This window comes from Heterodontus francisci, chromosome 15, assembly GCF_036365525.1.
Source record: "Heterodontus francisci isolate sHetFra1 chromosome 15, sHetFra1.hap1, whole genome shotgun sequence".
NCBI classification, from domain to species: Eukaryota; Metazoa; Chordata; class Chondrichthyes; order Heterodontiformes; family Heterodontidae; genus Heterodontus; species Heterodontus francisci.
Window position 1 is genome coordinate 88,824,280 of NC_090385.1, and position 14,905 is coordinate 88,839,184.

Genomic DNA, 14,905 nt, shown 5'->3' on the forward strand with positions numbered 1-14,905 from the left:
CCCCCTCCTTTCTTATCCCCCTCCCTATCGCGTCTGAACACCCTGTAACCAGGAACGTTGAGCTGCCGTTCCTGTCCCTCCTCAAGCCATGTTTTGGTAATAGCTGTAATATACTGCCACGTGTCTATCAGTGCCCACAGCTCATCTGCTTTATTTCTTACACTCCTTGAATTTAAATAGATACCCTTAAGCACTGCCAAACTCTTTTTTTATTTTCTAACTCTCGTTTCCTCTGTCTTCCAAACTCATGCATTAATTTTTCTGCCTTCCATTTTAATTTCTGATTTTGTTCCCAGCTGAGTCTACCCCTGCCAAACTAGTTTAAACCCTCATCAACAGCACTAGCAAAACGACCCGCAAGGAACTCAGTCCCGGTTTTGTTCAGGTGCAACCCATCCAGCCTGTACAGGTCCCATCTCCCCCAGAGCCGGTACAAATGTCCCAAGAATCTGAAGCCCTCTGTCCTGCACCATCTTTCCAGCCATGCATTCATCTGTCTTATCCGTCTATTTCTATACTCACTTGCTCCTGGCACTGGGAGTAATCCAGAGATTACTACTTTTGAGGTCCTGCTTGCTAATTTCTTCCCTAGCTCCCTAAATTCTGACTGCAGGACCACATCCCTTTTTCTATCTATGTTGTTGGTTCTGATGTGGACCATGACTGCTGGCTATTCACCCTCCCCCTTCAGGATGCTCTGCTGCCGCTCAGTGCCATCCTTGACCCTGGCACCAGGGAGGCAACACACCATCCTGGATTCACGTTGGCAGCCACAGAAATCCCTGTCTGGTGCCCTGACTATTGAATCACCTATCACTATGGCTCTTCCAGTCTTCCCTGTACCCACCTGTGCAGTTGAGCCACCCGTGGTGCCATGGACTTGGCTCTGGCTACACTCCCCAGGTGAAGCATCACTGTCCTCAATATTCAGAACTGAATACCTGTTGGAGAGTGAGATGCACTCAGGGGTCTCCTGCACTACCTGTCTGATTCTTTTTAACTGTCTGGTGGTCACCCATTCCCTCTCTCCCGCATACTCTTAAGCTTTGGAGTGACCACATCGATAAACGTGCTATCCATGTAGCTCTCATCCTCATGAATGCACCGCAGTGTCACTAGCTGCCACTCAAGCTCCAAAACACGGGGCTCAAGCTGCTTCAATTGATGACACTTCCTGCACAAATGGTTTTCCAGGATACGGGAAGCATCCTGGAGCTCCCACATAGCACAGGAGGTGCACTCTCAAGATTGAAGCAACACTGCCATTCCCTTATTTATTAGTTGACCCTTTGCTACTGCTAAAAAAACTTACCAATACTACAACAGTTTAGAATTATTAATAAAACCTTACTAGTACTGATGAATCCTACTAAAAATCAATACAGTTCACTCGTTAAAATAAACCTTCCTCAAAAAAATACCAGAGATTCACTTGTTTCTCATTATTAAGCTATTTACACACGTACACGAACAGTAGTCTACTAACCCAGCTATTTAGAGTTATTCCCTAACAGCAGTTACTCACCAATCAATCACCTTGCAGCTTTCCTATGATGTCATTATTCACTTTGTTTTCAAACTCCAGCGCACGCGGACTTCTCTCCGCTGCTCTCCCGAAAGGAAAGTGCTCTAGGCCATGATCCTCGGGCTGTATTTATCAGCTCTCCGCTCCGTGTTCTTCCCACAGATATTTCAGAATACTCAGAAAAGATACATTCCAGTGAGAAAGACTTGAAAGGAAGGACACTCCATCTGTGGTTAACTAAGGAAGTTAAAGGTAGTATCAAATTAAAAGAAAAAGTGTATAATTCTGCAAAGATGAGTGACAGGTCAGAAGATTGGGCAGAATATAAAGAACAGCAAAGAATGACTAAAAGGTTAATAGAAGGGAGAAATTAGAGTACGAGAGAAAGCTAGCTAGAAATATAAAAACAGATAGTAAGAGTTTCTACAGGTATTTAAAAAGGAAAAGAATGAGTAAAGTGAGTGCTGGTCCTCTAGAGAGTGAGTCTGGGGAATTAATAATGGAAAATAAGGAGATGGCAGATAACCTGAATAGATATTTTGCATCTGTCTTCACTATAGTGGATACAAATAACAGCCCAGAAATAATTGTGAATCAGGAGTTGAAAGGGAGGGAGGAACTTAAACAATTACAATCACCAGGGATAGGGTACGAAAAACATTATTGGAACTAAAAGCTGACAAGTCCACAGGTCCTGATGTACTTCATCCTAGGGTCTTAAAAGAAGTGGTTGCTGAGATAGTAGATGCATTGGTTTTAATTTTCCATAATTCCCTAGATTCTGGAAAGGTCCCATCAGATTGGAAAATTGTGAATGTGACTCCTCGATTCAAGAAAGGAGAGAGACAGAAAGCAGGAAACCACAGGCCAGTTAGCTTAACATCTGGCACAGGGAAAATGCTGGAATCTATCATGAAGGAGGTTATAGAGGGACACTTAGAAAATCTCAATGTAATCAGGCAGAGTCAACATGGTTTTACGAAAGGGAAATCATGTTTGACTAATTTATTGGATTTCTTTGAGGAAGTAACAAACAACTGGATAATGGGGAACCTGTGGACATGCTATACTTAGATTTCCAAAAGGCATTTGACAAGGTGCCACATCGAATCTTACGAAGCAAAATAAGAGCTCATGGCGTCGAGGATAACATATTAGTATGTTGGAGGAAAGTATAGGTGGTCTGATTAGCAAGTTTGCAGACGACACTAAGATTGCTGGAGTAGAAGATAGTGAAGGGGACTGTCAGAGAATACAGCAGAATATAGATAGACTGGAGAGTTGGGCAGAGAAATGGCAGATGGAGTTCAATCAGGGCAAATGCGAGGTGATGCATTTTGGAAGATCCAATTCAAGAGTGAACTATACAGTAAATGGAAAAGTCCTGGGGAGAATTGATGTACAGAGAGATTTGGGTGTTCAGGTCCATTGTTCCCTGAAGGTGGCAACGCAGGTCAATAGAGTGGTCAAGAAGGCATACGGTTTGCTTTCCTTCATCGGACGGGGTATTGAGTACAAGAGTTGGCAGGTCATGTTACAGTTGTATAGGACTTTGGTTTGGCCACATTTGGAATACTGCGTGCAGTTCTGGTCGCCACATTACCAAAATGATGTGGATGCTTTGGAGAGGGTGCAGAGGAGGTTCACCAGGATGTTGCCTGGTATGGAGGGCGCTAGCTATGAAGAGAGATTGAGTAGATTAGGATTATTTTCATTAGAAAGACGGAGGTTGAGGGGGGACCTGATTGAGGTGTACAAAATCATGAGAGGTATAGACAGGTTGGATAGCAAGAAGCTTTTTCCCAGAGTGGGGGATTCAATTACTAGGGGTCATGAGTTCAAAGTGAAAGGGGAAAAGTTTAGGGGGGATATGCGTGGAAAGTTCTTTACGCAGAGGGTGGTGGGTGCCTGGAACGCGATGCCAGCGGAGGTGGTAGACGCGGGCACGAAAGCGTCTTTTAAGATGTATCTAGACAGATACATGAATGGGCAGGAAGTAAAGAGATACAGACCCTTAGAAAATAGGCGTCATGTTTAGATAGAGGATCTGGATCGGCGCAGGCTTGGAGGGCCGAAGGGCCTGTTTCCTGTGCTGTAATTTTCTTTGTTCTTTGTTCTTTTTAGTATGGATAGAGATAAAAACAGAAAATGCTGGAAATACTCAGCAGGTCTGGCAGCATCTGTGGAGAGAGAAACAGAGTTAACGTTTCATGTCTCTGACCTTTCATCAGAACTGCTTTTTAAAAAGAATAAAAAGGGCTGGTATCATATCCTGCAATTGCATGGGAAGGGACGAGGTAGGAAGAAGTGTCTGAGAGTTGGCGCTCAGCCTCTGCAAGGTAGAGGTCGGTACGCCAGACAACAACAGCACCACCCTTATCAGCAATGCCAGGGTTAGACCTGAGAGAACGGAGTGCAACAAGTCCGGAGGGATACAGGTTAGAGTGAGTGAGGGGAGCTGAGAAATTGAGATGGCCAATGTCTTGCTAACAGTTCTCAATGAAAAGATCAAGAGTGGGTAAGAGGCCAGAGGGTGGAGGGAGAATGCTGGAGGTGGGTGAATGGGTCTGCTGGTCAGGGCGAGGACTCCTGGTCAAAGATGTGAGCCTGGAGACGAAGGCAATGGAAGAAGAGCTCAATGTCATGCCGAGCGTGAAATTCATTGAGGTGGGGTCGTAAGGGGATAAAACTGAGTCCTTTGTTGAGTACAGATCGTTCAGCGTCAGAGAGGGGAAGAGGGTATTGTGAATAGACATCAAGGGGTAAGATTGGGAGAAGGGAAGAAGGATCTGGAGGGGTGCTGTAACACATGAACTGCTGTAGCTTGCATTCCTTAACACTGAAAGGAAGAGAATAAGTTTTCTGTTATTGCGTCGGATAAGACAAAGGATGAAATGAAACTGCAGAACAGGACAGATTTGAGACAAGGTCAATCGGTGCTTTTGGAGAGAGAGGTCAAGTGTGTACATGTGGCGGCACATGGCACTGAGTGTGGATCTCAGGGTGTGGCAAGACCAGCAGTCCAAGGAATGTGGTATATCTTGGAGATACCTGTAATCCTGGGTGGATTCAAAACATAAAGGATGGAACTTCAGTTGGAATCCACGTGGAATAAGTCGGAACCGGAGACAGTCTGATGAAAGTGGTAGGGAAATTATTGGAGAGGATTCTTCGGGAGGTTTTGTGAAGGGGAGGTCGTGCCTCACTAACTTGATCGAGTTTTTTGAGTAAGTGACGAAGATGATTGATGAAGGAAGGGCAATGGATGTTGTCTACATGGACTTCAGTAAAGCCTTTGACAAGGTCCCTCATGGCAGACTGGTACAAAAGGTGAAGTCACACGGGATCAGAGGTGAGCTGGCAAGATGGATACAGAACTGGCTCAGTCATAGAAGACAGAGCATAGCAGTGGAAGGGTGCTTTTCTGAATGGAGGGCTGTGACTAGTGGTGTTCTGCAGGGATCAGTGCTGTTTGCAGTATATATAAATGATTTGGAGGAAAATGTAGCTAGTCTGATTAGTAAATTTGCGGACGACACAAAGGTTGGTGGAGTTGCGGATACCGATGAGGATTGTCAGAGGATACAGCAGGATATAGATCGGTTGGAGACTTGAGCGGAGAAATGGCAGATGGAGTTTAATCCGGACAAATGTGAGGTAATGCATTTTGGAAGGTCTAATACAGTTGGGAAGTATACAGTAAATGGCAGAACCCTTAGGAGTATTGACAGGCAGCGAGATCTGGGCGTACAGGTCCACAGATCACTGAAAGTGGCAATGCAGGTGGATAAGGTGGTCAAGAAGGCATACGGCATGCTTGCCTTCATCGTTTGGGGCGTAGAAAATAAAAATTGGCAAGTCATGCTGCAGCTGTACAGAACCTTAGTTAGGCCACACTTGGAATATTGCGTACAATTCTGGTCGCTACACTACCAGAAGGATGTGGAGGCTTTGGAGAGGGTACAGAAGAGATTTACCAGGATGTTGCCTGGTCTGGAGGTATTAGCTATGAGGAGAGGTTGGATAAACTCAGATTGTTTTCACTGGAATGACGGAGGTGGAGGGGCGACCTGATAGAGGTTTACAAAGTTCTGAGTGGCATGGACAGAGTGGATAGTCAGAAGCTTTTTCCCAGGGTGGAAGAGTCAGTTACTAGGGGACATCGGTTTAAGGTGTGAGGGGCAAAGTTCAGAGGGGATGTGCGAGACAAGTTTTTTACACAGAGGGTGGTGAGTGCCTGGAACTTGCTGCCGGAGGAGGTGGTAGAAGCAGGTAGGACAGTGACGTTTAAGAGGCATCTTGACAAATACATGAATAGGATGGGAATAGTGGGATACGAACCCTGGAAGTGCAGAAGGTTTTAGTTTAGACAGGCATCATGATCGGTGCAGGCTTGGAGGGCCGAATGGCCTGTTCCTGTGCTGAACTGTTCTTTGTTCTTTGAAAGGTCAGACCTGAAACGTTAACTCTTCTCTCTCAACAGAAACTGCCAGATCTGTTGTGTATTTCCAGCACTTTCTGTTTTTATTTCAGATTTCTGGCATCCACAGTATTTTGCTTTTATTTTAGCATGGATAGAGGATTGGTTAGCTAACAGGAAACAGAGTGTCGGCATAAATGGGTCATTCTTGGATTTGCAAGATGTGACAAGTGGAGTGCCACAGGGATCAGTGCTGGGGCTCAACTATTTACAATTTATATCAATGACTTCGATGATGGAACCGAATGTATGGTTACTAAATTTGCTGATGACACAAAGATAGGTAGGAAAGTAAGTTGTAAAGAGGACATAAGGAGTCTGCAAAGGGATATTGATAGGTTAAGTGAGTGGGCAAAAATTTGGCAAATGGAGTATAATGTGGGAAAATGTGAACTTATCCACTTTGGCAGGACGAATAGTAAAGCAGCATATTATTTAAATGGAGAGAGGTTACAGAACTCTGAGTTACAGAGGGATCTGGGTGTCCTGGTGCATGAATCACAAAAGGTTGGTATGTAGATACAGCAAATGATTAGGAAGGTAATTGGAATGTTGTCATTTATTGAAAGGGGAATGGAATATAAAAATAGGAATATTTTGCTACAGTTTTATACGGTATTGGTGAGATCATATCTGGAGTACTGTGTACAGTTTTGGTCTCCTTATTTAAGAAAGTATATCAATGCATTAGAGGCAGTTCAGAGAAGATTCACTCGGCTGATTCCTGGGATGAAGGGGTTATCTTATAAGGAAAGATTGGACAGGTTGGGCCTATATCCATTGGAGTTTAGAAAAATGAGAGGTGATCTTATTGAAAACATATAAGATCCTGATGGGACTTGACAGGGTGGATGCTGAAAGGATGTTTCCCATTGTGGGGGAGACTAGAACTAGGGCACACAGTTGTCATGCCAGGCCCCCACCTGCCAAGAATGAGGCACATTAATTTTGTCATGAACATTGATTTTAACCTGTTACTGGAGTGAAGAAAGGACTTGTTAAACAGACCAGCTGTGGCTGGAAAAGACATTTGCATATTAACAGACAGTGATTGCAAGGACAAAGGACCATTCCCTGACACATTCAACCAACAATGGACCTTGATCACCAGGTATTGTGTGCAAGAGGAGCATTCCAGAGATTGCTAAGGTGATCCAATCCAAGACATGGTCACACCAGTTAGTCACATGACTAACCTGCTTGGCAACCTGGGTTTTCTAAATTGTACCCACAGTTTGAATTTGGAAAGTCTGTTTGCTCCTGGACTGAGAAGATCTCTCCTGTCTGCTCCCATTTCTTTCTCACGAGCCTCTGAATCCACATGAAACCCAAGACAGCAAACAAGGTTTAAGAAGAATACTGGGCCCCAACGAAAAGCAAGATCTACCTACAATCAAGGACTCTACAGTGAGCTCGAAGAACCATAACAAAAACTCTTCAGATATTGCCTCAAACTTTTCCACTTTATTTTTCTTCTGCTCTGTTCTGTCTCGATATGCATGTCAGTAACGCATATGCATGCTTGCGTGGGTGCGTCATGTATCCGTAGGCGTTAACCGAATTAGAGTTTAAGTTTATTAAATTTCAACTTTTTTTCTTTAAACCTAAGTAAGCCTGTTTGTGCTGGTTTCTTTGCTTTATAATTGGAAAGCGCTGAACAAGGATTCACCAACGGGAGCTAAAAACACGGTGTATTTAAAATTAATTGAGGCTTTCGAAAGGGAGTTGGATAATTATCTGAAGAGAAAAAGTTTGCAGGGCTAAAGGGAAAAGGCAGGGGAGTGAGCCTAGCTGAGTAGCTGTTATAGAGAGCTGGTATGGACATGACAGGCCAATTGGCTTCCTTCTGTGCTGTAACAATTCTGTGATATGATTCAGTCTTTTGCATGGGGAGTGGAGCTATGCAAATGAGTGTCAGTGGGTTTCAGTAGTCATTTCTCAGAAATGGTGCAACAGATCGAGGAAAAAAAAGCAGGCTCGAGGGGCCGAATGGCCTACTGCACCTATTTCCTATGAAACCCATGCGTACCAGTGTTTCAGCATAAAACTGGCATAAATCAGTTACGTGGAAATTTTCTTGAGAAAAATGATGCATTGCTGCTCTTACACAGTTATGCTAAAACAATACAGGAAATTCTGGACCTTAAGCAGCATTACAGATTATAGCAGATCTGGCAGCATCTGTGGAGAGAGAAGCAGAATTCTGATGAAGGGTCACTGACCTGAAACATTAACTCTGCTTCTCTCTCCACAGATGCTGCCAGACCTGCTGAGTATTTCTAGCAATTCTTGTTTTTATTTCAGATTTCCAGCATCTGCAGTACTTTATTTTTATTTTATTCCAGATCATAGGTTCTGGTTGCTGGAGCAGAGCTTGAATTTCAATCTTCTGACTGAAAGACACCATTGCTACCAACAACTAACAAATGTTCAACGTTTTACAACTTTTTTCTAGATAAAAACAAGATTTGAATGGTAAACAAATGATTAATTGGCCAAAATGAAATTACTACATTGTTTTCTGTTCAACTTCAGAGATTTGAGCACATAATGCAGGTAGATGTCTCAACGAAGTAGAGTGAGGACTTCACTGTCGGAGGTGCCATCTTCTGAGGTCCAGAATGCCCTTTCAGGCAGATGTAAAAGCTGACATGGCACTACTCAAAGGAAAGAAATGAAGTTCTCACTAGTTTCCTAGTCAGCATTTATTCCACAACACACATCGCCAAGACAGATAATCTGGTCAGTTCCGAAGAAGGGTCACTGACCCGAAACATTAACTCTGCTTCTCTTTCCACAGATGCTGCCAGACCTGCTGAGTGATTCCAGCATTTCTTGTTTTTGTTGTAATCTGGTCATTTGCTGCTGGACATTGCATTTCCTACATTACAACAGTGACTGCAATTCAAAAGTACTTGGTTGACAGTGAAGCTCTTTAGTACGTTGTGATGTAGTGAAATGCGATATATAAATGTATGCCCTGTCTCCCTCTCCCTCTGCTCCAAGTTCCAGCCTCTGATAGGATTTTTGAAATTCCCGGCGCGTTAGCACTAACCGCGCATGCGTACGGGCAGTGGGTGACGCGCAGTTACTGTGGCTGGGCCTGTGCGCGCGGTTCAGGAGACAGAGCCTGAGGCCTCGGCCGGAGTTGGAGACCCGCCATCGGCACCGTGGAAAGGGCAAGTCAGCGGTAGCGGAGCGTTTGTATTTATACATTAGGTTATCAGGGTTTGCGGAGACAGAGTATAGACGCCCCGGCTCGGGTGCCGGACAAGCCTGTGTGTCGGGCCTTTCTGATGGAGGGAAGCTGAGCGGTGTCGCAGGGGCCCTGCCCGACCGAGTACCGAGGGCAGGGCCACACCTGCCTACGAGCTGAGCCAGGGCCTGGGTGGCAGCTGCCGGCTCTGTGGGAGCCAGGCGGCCGGACGACACGGGCCAGATGTGGCAGGGGGAAGTCTCCAAAATTACTGACTGCGACCTGCTCCCCTCCTCTATCCCTCCCCCTCCACACACCCCCGTTCCCCCTCCACACACCCCCGTTCCCCTCCACACACCCCCGTTCCCCCTCCACACACCCCCGTTCCCCTCCACACACCCCCGTTCCCCCTCCACACACCCCCGTTCCCCCTCCACACACCCCCGTTCCCTCTCCACACACCCCCGTTCCCTCTCCGCCACCCCCTCCCCCCTCTCCACCACCCACACCCCCCCTCCCCCCTCTCCACCACCCACACCCCCCCTCCCCCCTCTCCACCACCCACACCCCCCCTCCCCCCTCTCCACCACCCACACCCCCCCCTCCCCCCTCTCCACCACCCACTCCCCCCTCCCTCTCCACACCCACTCCCCCCCTCCCTCTCCACCACCCACTCCCCCCCTCCCTCCCCATCCCCACTCCCCCCCTCCCTCCCCATCCCCACTCCCCCCCTCCCTCCCCATCCCCACTCCCCCCCTCCCTCCCCATCCCCACTCCCCCCCTCCCTCCCCATCCCCACTCCCCCCCTCCCCATCCCCACTCCCCCCCTCCCCATCCCCACTCCCCCCCTCCCTCCCCATCCCCACTCCCCCCTCCCTCCCCATCCCCACTCCCCCCCTCCCTCCCACTCCCCCCCTCCCTCCCCATCCCCCCCTCCCTCCCCATCCCCACTCCCCCCATCCCCACTCCCCCCCTCCCCATCCCCACTCCCCCCCTCCCTCCCCACCCCCACTCTCCCCCCTCCCCCCCCACCCCACTCTCCCCCCCCCCACCCCCACTCTCCCCCCCCCCCACCCCCACTCTCCCCCCTCCCCACCCCCACTCTCCCCCTCCCCACCCCCACTCTCCCCCCTCCCCACCCCCACTCTCCCCCCTCCCCACCCCCACTCTCCCCCCTCCCCACCCCCACTCTCCCCCCTCCCCACCCCCACTCTCCCCCTCCCCACCCCCACTCTCCCCCTCCCCACCCCACTCTCCCCCTCCCCACCCCCACTCTCCCCCCTCCCCACCCCCACTCTCCCCCCTCCCCACCCCACTCTCCCCCCTCCCCACCCCCACTCTCCCCCCTCCCCACCCCCACTCTCCCCACCCCCACTCTCCCCCCTCCCCACCCCACTCTCCCCCCTCCCCACCCCCACTCTCCCCCCTCCCACCCCCACTCTCCCCCCTCCCCACCCCCACTCTCCCCTCCCCACCCCCACTCTCCCCCTCCCCACCCCCACTCTCCCCCCTCCCCACCCCACTCTCTCCCCCTCCCCACCCCCACTCTCCCCCCTCCCCACCCCCACTCTCCCCCCCTCCCCACCCCCACTCTCCCCCCTCCCCACCCCCACTCTCCCCCACCCCCACCCCCACTCTCCCCCTCCCCCACCCCCTCCCCCACCCCCTCCCCCACCCCCTCCCCCTCCCCTCCCCCACCCCCACCCCCACCCCCACCCCTCCCCCTCCCCCACCACCTCCCCCACTCCCCCTCCCCCCCACCCCCCTCCCCACCCCCACTCTCCCCCCTCCCCACCCCCACTCTCCCCACCCCCACTCTCCCCCCTCCCCACCCCCACTCTCCCCCTCCCCACCCCACTCTCCCCCCTCCCCACCCCCACTCTCCCCCCTCCCCACCCCACTCTCCCCCCTCCCCACCCCCACTCTCCCCCTCCCCACCCCCACTCTCCCCCCTCCCCACCCCACTCTCCCCCCTCCCCACCCCCACTCTCCCCCCTCCCCACCCCCACTCTCCCCCCTCCCCACCCCCACTCTCCCCCCTCCCCACCCCCACTCTCCCCCTCCCCACCCCCACTCTCCCCCCTCCCCACCCCCACTCTCCCCCCTCCCCACCCCCACTCTCCCCCCTCCCCACCCCCACTCTCCCCCCTCCCCACCCCCACTCTCCCACCCCCACTCTCCCCCTCCCCACCCCACTCTCCCCCCTCCCCACCCCCACTCTCCCCCCTCCCCACCCCCACTCTCCCCCCTCCCCACCCCCACTCTCCCCCCTCCCCACCCCCACTCTCCCCCTCCCCACCCCCACTCTCCCCCCTCCCCACCCCCACTCTCCCCCCTCCCCACCCCCACTCTCCCCCACTCCCACCCCCTCCCCCACCCCCTCCCCCACCCCCTCCCCCACCCCCTCCCCCTCCCCACCCCCTCCCCCACCCCCTCCCCCACCCCCTCCCCCACCCGCTCCCCCACCCCCTCCCCCTCCCCCACCCCCACCCCCTTTCTCCCCACCCCCTTTCTCCCCCCCCCTTTCTCCCCCCCCTTTCTCCCCCCCCCTTTCTCCCCCCCTTTCTCCCCCCCCCTTTTCTCCCCCCCCTTTTCTCCCCCCCTTTCTCCCCCCCCTTTTCTCCCCCCCCCTTTTCTCCCCCCCCCTTTTCTCCCCCCCTTTTCTCCCCCCCCTTTTCTCCCCCCCCCCCTTTTCTCCCCCCCCTTTTCTCCCCCCCCCTTTTCTCCCCCCCCCTTTTCTCCCCCCCCCTTTTCTCCCCCCCCTTTTCTCCCCCCCCCTTTTCTCCCCCCCCTTTCTCCCCCCCTTTTCTCCCCCCCCCCTTTTCTCCCCCCCCCCTTTTCTCCCCCCCCCCTTTTCTCCCCCCCCCTTTTCTCCCCCCCCTTTTCTCTCCCCCCCCCTTTTCTCTCCCCCCCCCCCTTTTCTCTCCCCCCCCCCCTTTTCTCTCCCCCCCCCTTTTCTCTCCCCCCCCTTTTCTCTCCCCCCCCCCTTTTCTCCCCCCCCCTTTCTCCCCCCCCCTTTTCTCCCCCCCCCTTTCTCCCCCCCCCCTTTTCTCCCCCCCCTTTCTCCCCCCCCCCTTTTCTCCCCCCCCCCTTTTCTCCCCCCCCCTTTTCTCCCCCCCCCCTTTTCTCCCCCCCCCTTTTCTCCCCCCCCTTTTCTCCCCCCCCTTTTCTCCCCCCCCTTTTCTCCCCCCCCCTTTTCTCCCCCCCCCTTTTCTCCCCCCCCCTTTTCTCCCCCCCCCTTTTCTCCCCCCCCCTTTTCTCCCCCCCCTTTTCTCCCCCCCCCCTTTTCTCCCCCCCCCTTTTCTCCCCCCCCCCCTTTTCTCCCCCCCCCTTTTCTCCCCCCCCCTTTTCTCCCCCCCCCTTTTCTCCCCCCCCCTTTTCTCCCCCCCCCCTTTTCTCCCCCCCCCCTTTTCTCCCCCCCCCTTTTCTCCCCCCCCCCTTTTCTCCCCCCCCCTTTTCTCCCCCCCCTTTTCTCCCCCCCCTTTTCTCCCCCCCTTTTCTCCCCCCTTTCTCCCCCCCCCTTTTCTCCCCCCCCCTTTTCTCCCCCCCCCTTTTCTCCCCCCCCCCTTTTCTCCCCCCCCCCTTTTCTCCCCCCCCCCTTTTCTCCCCCCCCCCCTTTTCTCCCCCCCCCTTTTCTCCCCCCCCCCTTTTCTCCCCCCCCCCTTTTCTCCCCCCCCCCTTTTCTCCCCCCCCCCCTTTTCTCCCCCCCCCCTTTTCTCCCCCCCCCTTTTCTCCCCCCCCCTTTTCTCCCCCCCCCTTTTCTCCCCCCCCCCTTTTCTCCCCCCCCCTTTTCTCCCCCCCCCTTTTCTCCCCCCCCCTTTTCTCCCCCCCCCTTTTCTCCCCCCCCCTTTTCTCCCCCCCCCTTTTCTCCCCCCCCTTTTCTCCCCCCCCCCTTTTCTCCCCCCCCTTTTCTCCCCCCCCCTTTTCTCCCCCCCCCCTTTTCTCCCCCCCCCTTTTCTCCCCCCCCCCCTTTTCTCCCCCCCCCCTTTTCTCCCCCCCTTTTCTCCCCCCCCCTTTTCTCCCCCCTCCTTTTCTCCCCCCCCTTTTCTCCCCCCCCCTTTTCTCCCCCCCCCTTTTCTCCCCCCCCCTTTTCTCCCCCCCCCTTTTCTCCCCCCCCCTTTTCTCCCCCCCCTTTTCTCCCCCCCCCTTTTCTCCCCCCCCCTTTTTCTCCCCCCCCCTTTTTCTCCCCCCCCCTTTTTCTCCCCCCCCCTTTTCTCCCCCCCCTTTTCTCCCCCCCCTTTTCTCCCCCCCCCTTTTCTCCCCCCCCTTTTCTCCCCCCCCCTTTTCTCCCCCCCCCTTTTCTCCCCCCCCCTTTTCTCCCCCCCCCCCTTTTCTCCCCCCCCCCCTTTTCTCCCCCCCCCCCTTTTCTCACCCCCCCTTTTCACCCCCCCCCCTTTTCACCCCCCCCTTTTCACCCCCCCTCCCCCCCTTCCCCCTCCCCTCAAAGACTTGTGTATGTGCACCCATGGGTCTTTCCAACACCTTGTATAAAATTGTACCGTTTAGTTTATCTTGCTTCTCATTCCTCCTACCAAAATGAATCATTTCACTCTTTGCTGTGTTAAAGTTTATCTGCGCTGTGTCTGCCTGTTTTGCCAGTCGCTTCTTCCTGAAGTCTGTTTACTGTTAACCATGTTGAGTTTCATGTTATCTGCAAACTTTAAAGTTATATAACTAAGCCTTGTTCTTTAATATATATCAGAAAGTACAGTGGTACCAGCACTGAGCCCTGGGAGACACTACTGTACACCTCACTGCTGTCTGAAAAACAGCTGCCACTCTGTTTTCACTCCCTTAGCCAATTTTGTATTCACACAGCCCCTGCCCCTTTAATCCCATGGTCATCAATTTTGCTAACAAGCCTATTATTTCGTGCTTTATCAAAAGCCTTGAAAGTCCATGTACACATCAAATGCACTGCCCTCCAACTCTGTTATTTCATCGATACAACTTGTTCAGGTTTACCTTTAACATCTAGGTTTGTAGTGCAGCTGATGCACTTGGCTTCAGCATCCATTGTATTAGGAATTGGAAAAAACAATTTTCCACTACTTTTCTCTACCCCATGAATAATGGCCACAGGTGAGGTACAAAGGGCATGTGGTTAGTGAGCTGGCATTTGACTCTTTAAAAATAAGTCTCGTGTCTGTAGCACTTAGCTACTTATGGTCTGTATTCACTACAAAGAGCGTAAAAGCCATCCACCCTTCAAAGATCGTTTTAGCATTGAATTGCAGTTCCTGTAAAGCTGATCCAGACGGCTGTCCAGTAAATAAAAATAGATAGTGCTGGAAATACACAGCAGGTCTGGCAGCATCTGTGGAGAGAAAAGCAGAGTTAATGTTTCAGGTCAGTGACCTTTCATCAGAACTGGCAAAGGTTAGAAATGTATTAGGTTTTAAGAGTGTGATAATGGTGTGGTAAAAGACAAAGCATTAGTGCAGAGGGAGTGTTAATGACAGAATAATGAGCAGCCCTAACCAAAAGCACAAAATGAAAAAAAAAGTAGGCAGGCACATGGTTAACAAAAAAAGGATGAAACAAAATAAAATAAAAAAATGGCCAGTCATGCTCTGAAATTATTGAACTCAATGTTCAGTCTGGTAGGCTGGAGCGTACCTAATCAAAAATTGAGGTGCTGTTCTTCAAGCGTGCGTTGATGTTCACAGGAACACTGCAGCAGGCCCAGGAAAGAGATGTGGAC

At 51.9% G+C, this 14,905-nt stretch overlaps 1 protein-coding gene across 3 annotated transcripts in view; it reads left to right on the plus strand.

Moving 5' to 3' along the window:
• The first annotated feature begins 9,074 nt into the window (after positions 1–9,074).
• Positions 9,075–14,905, plus strand: part of LOC137377770 (U2 snRNP-associated SURP motif-containing protein-like) — an 81,989-nt gene continuing 76,158 nt past the window's right edge. For 2 of the 3 annotated variants that reach the window (XM_068047797.1, XM_068047799.1), the window contains exon 1: positions 9,075–9,184. The gene's annotated coding sequence lies outside the window, so the exon portion shown is untranslated. Of the gene's footprint in view, positions 9,196–14,905 lie in introns of all 3 variants that reach the window. The other variant, XM_068047798.1, reaches the window with a different exon arrangement.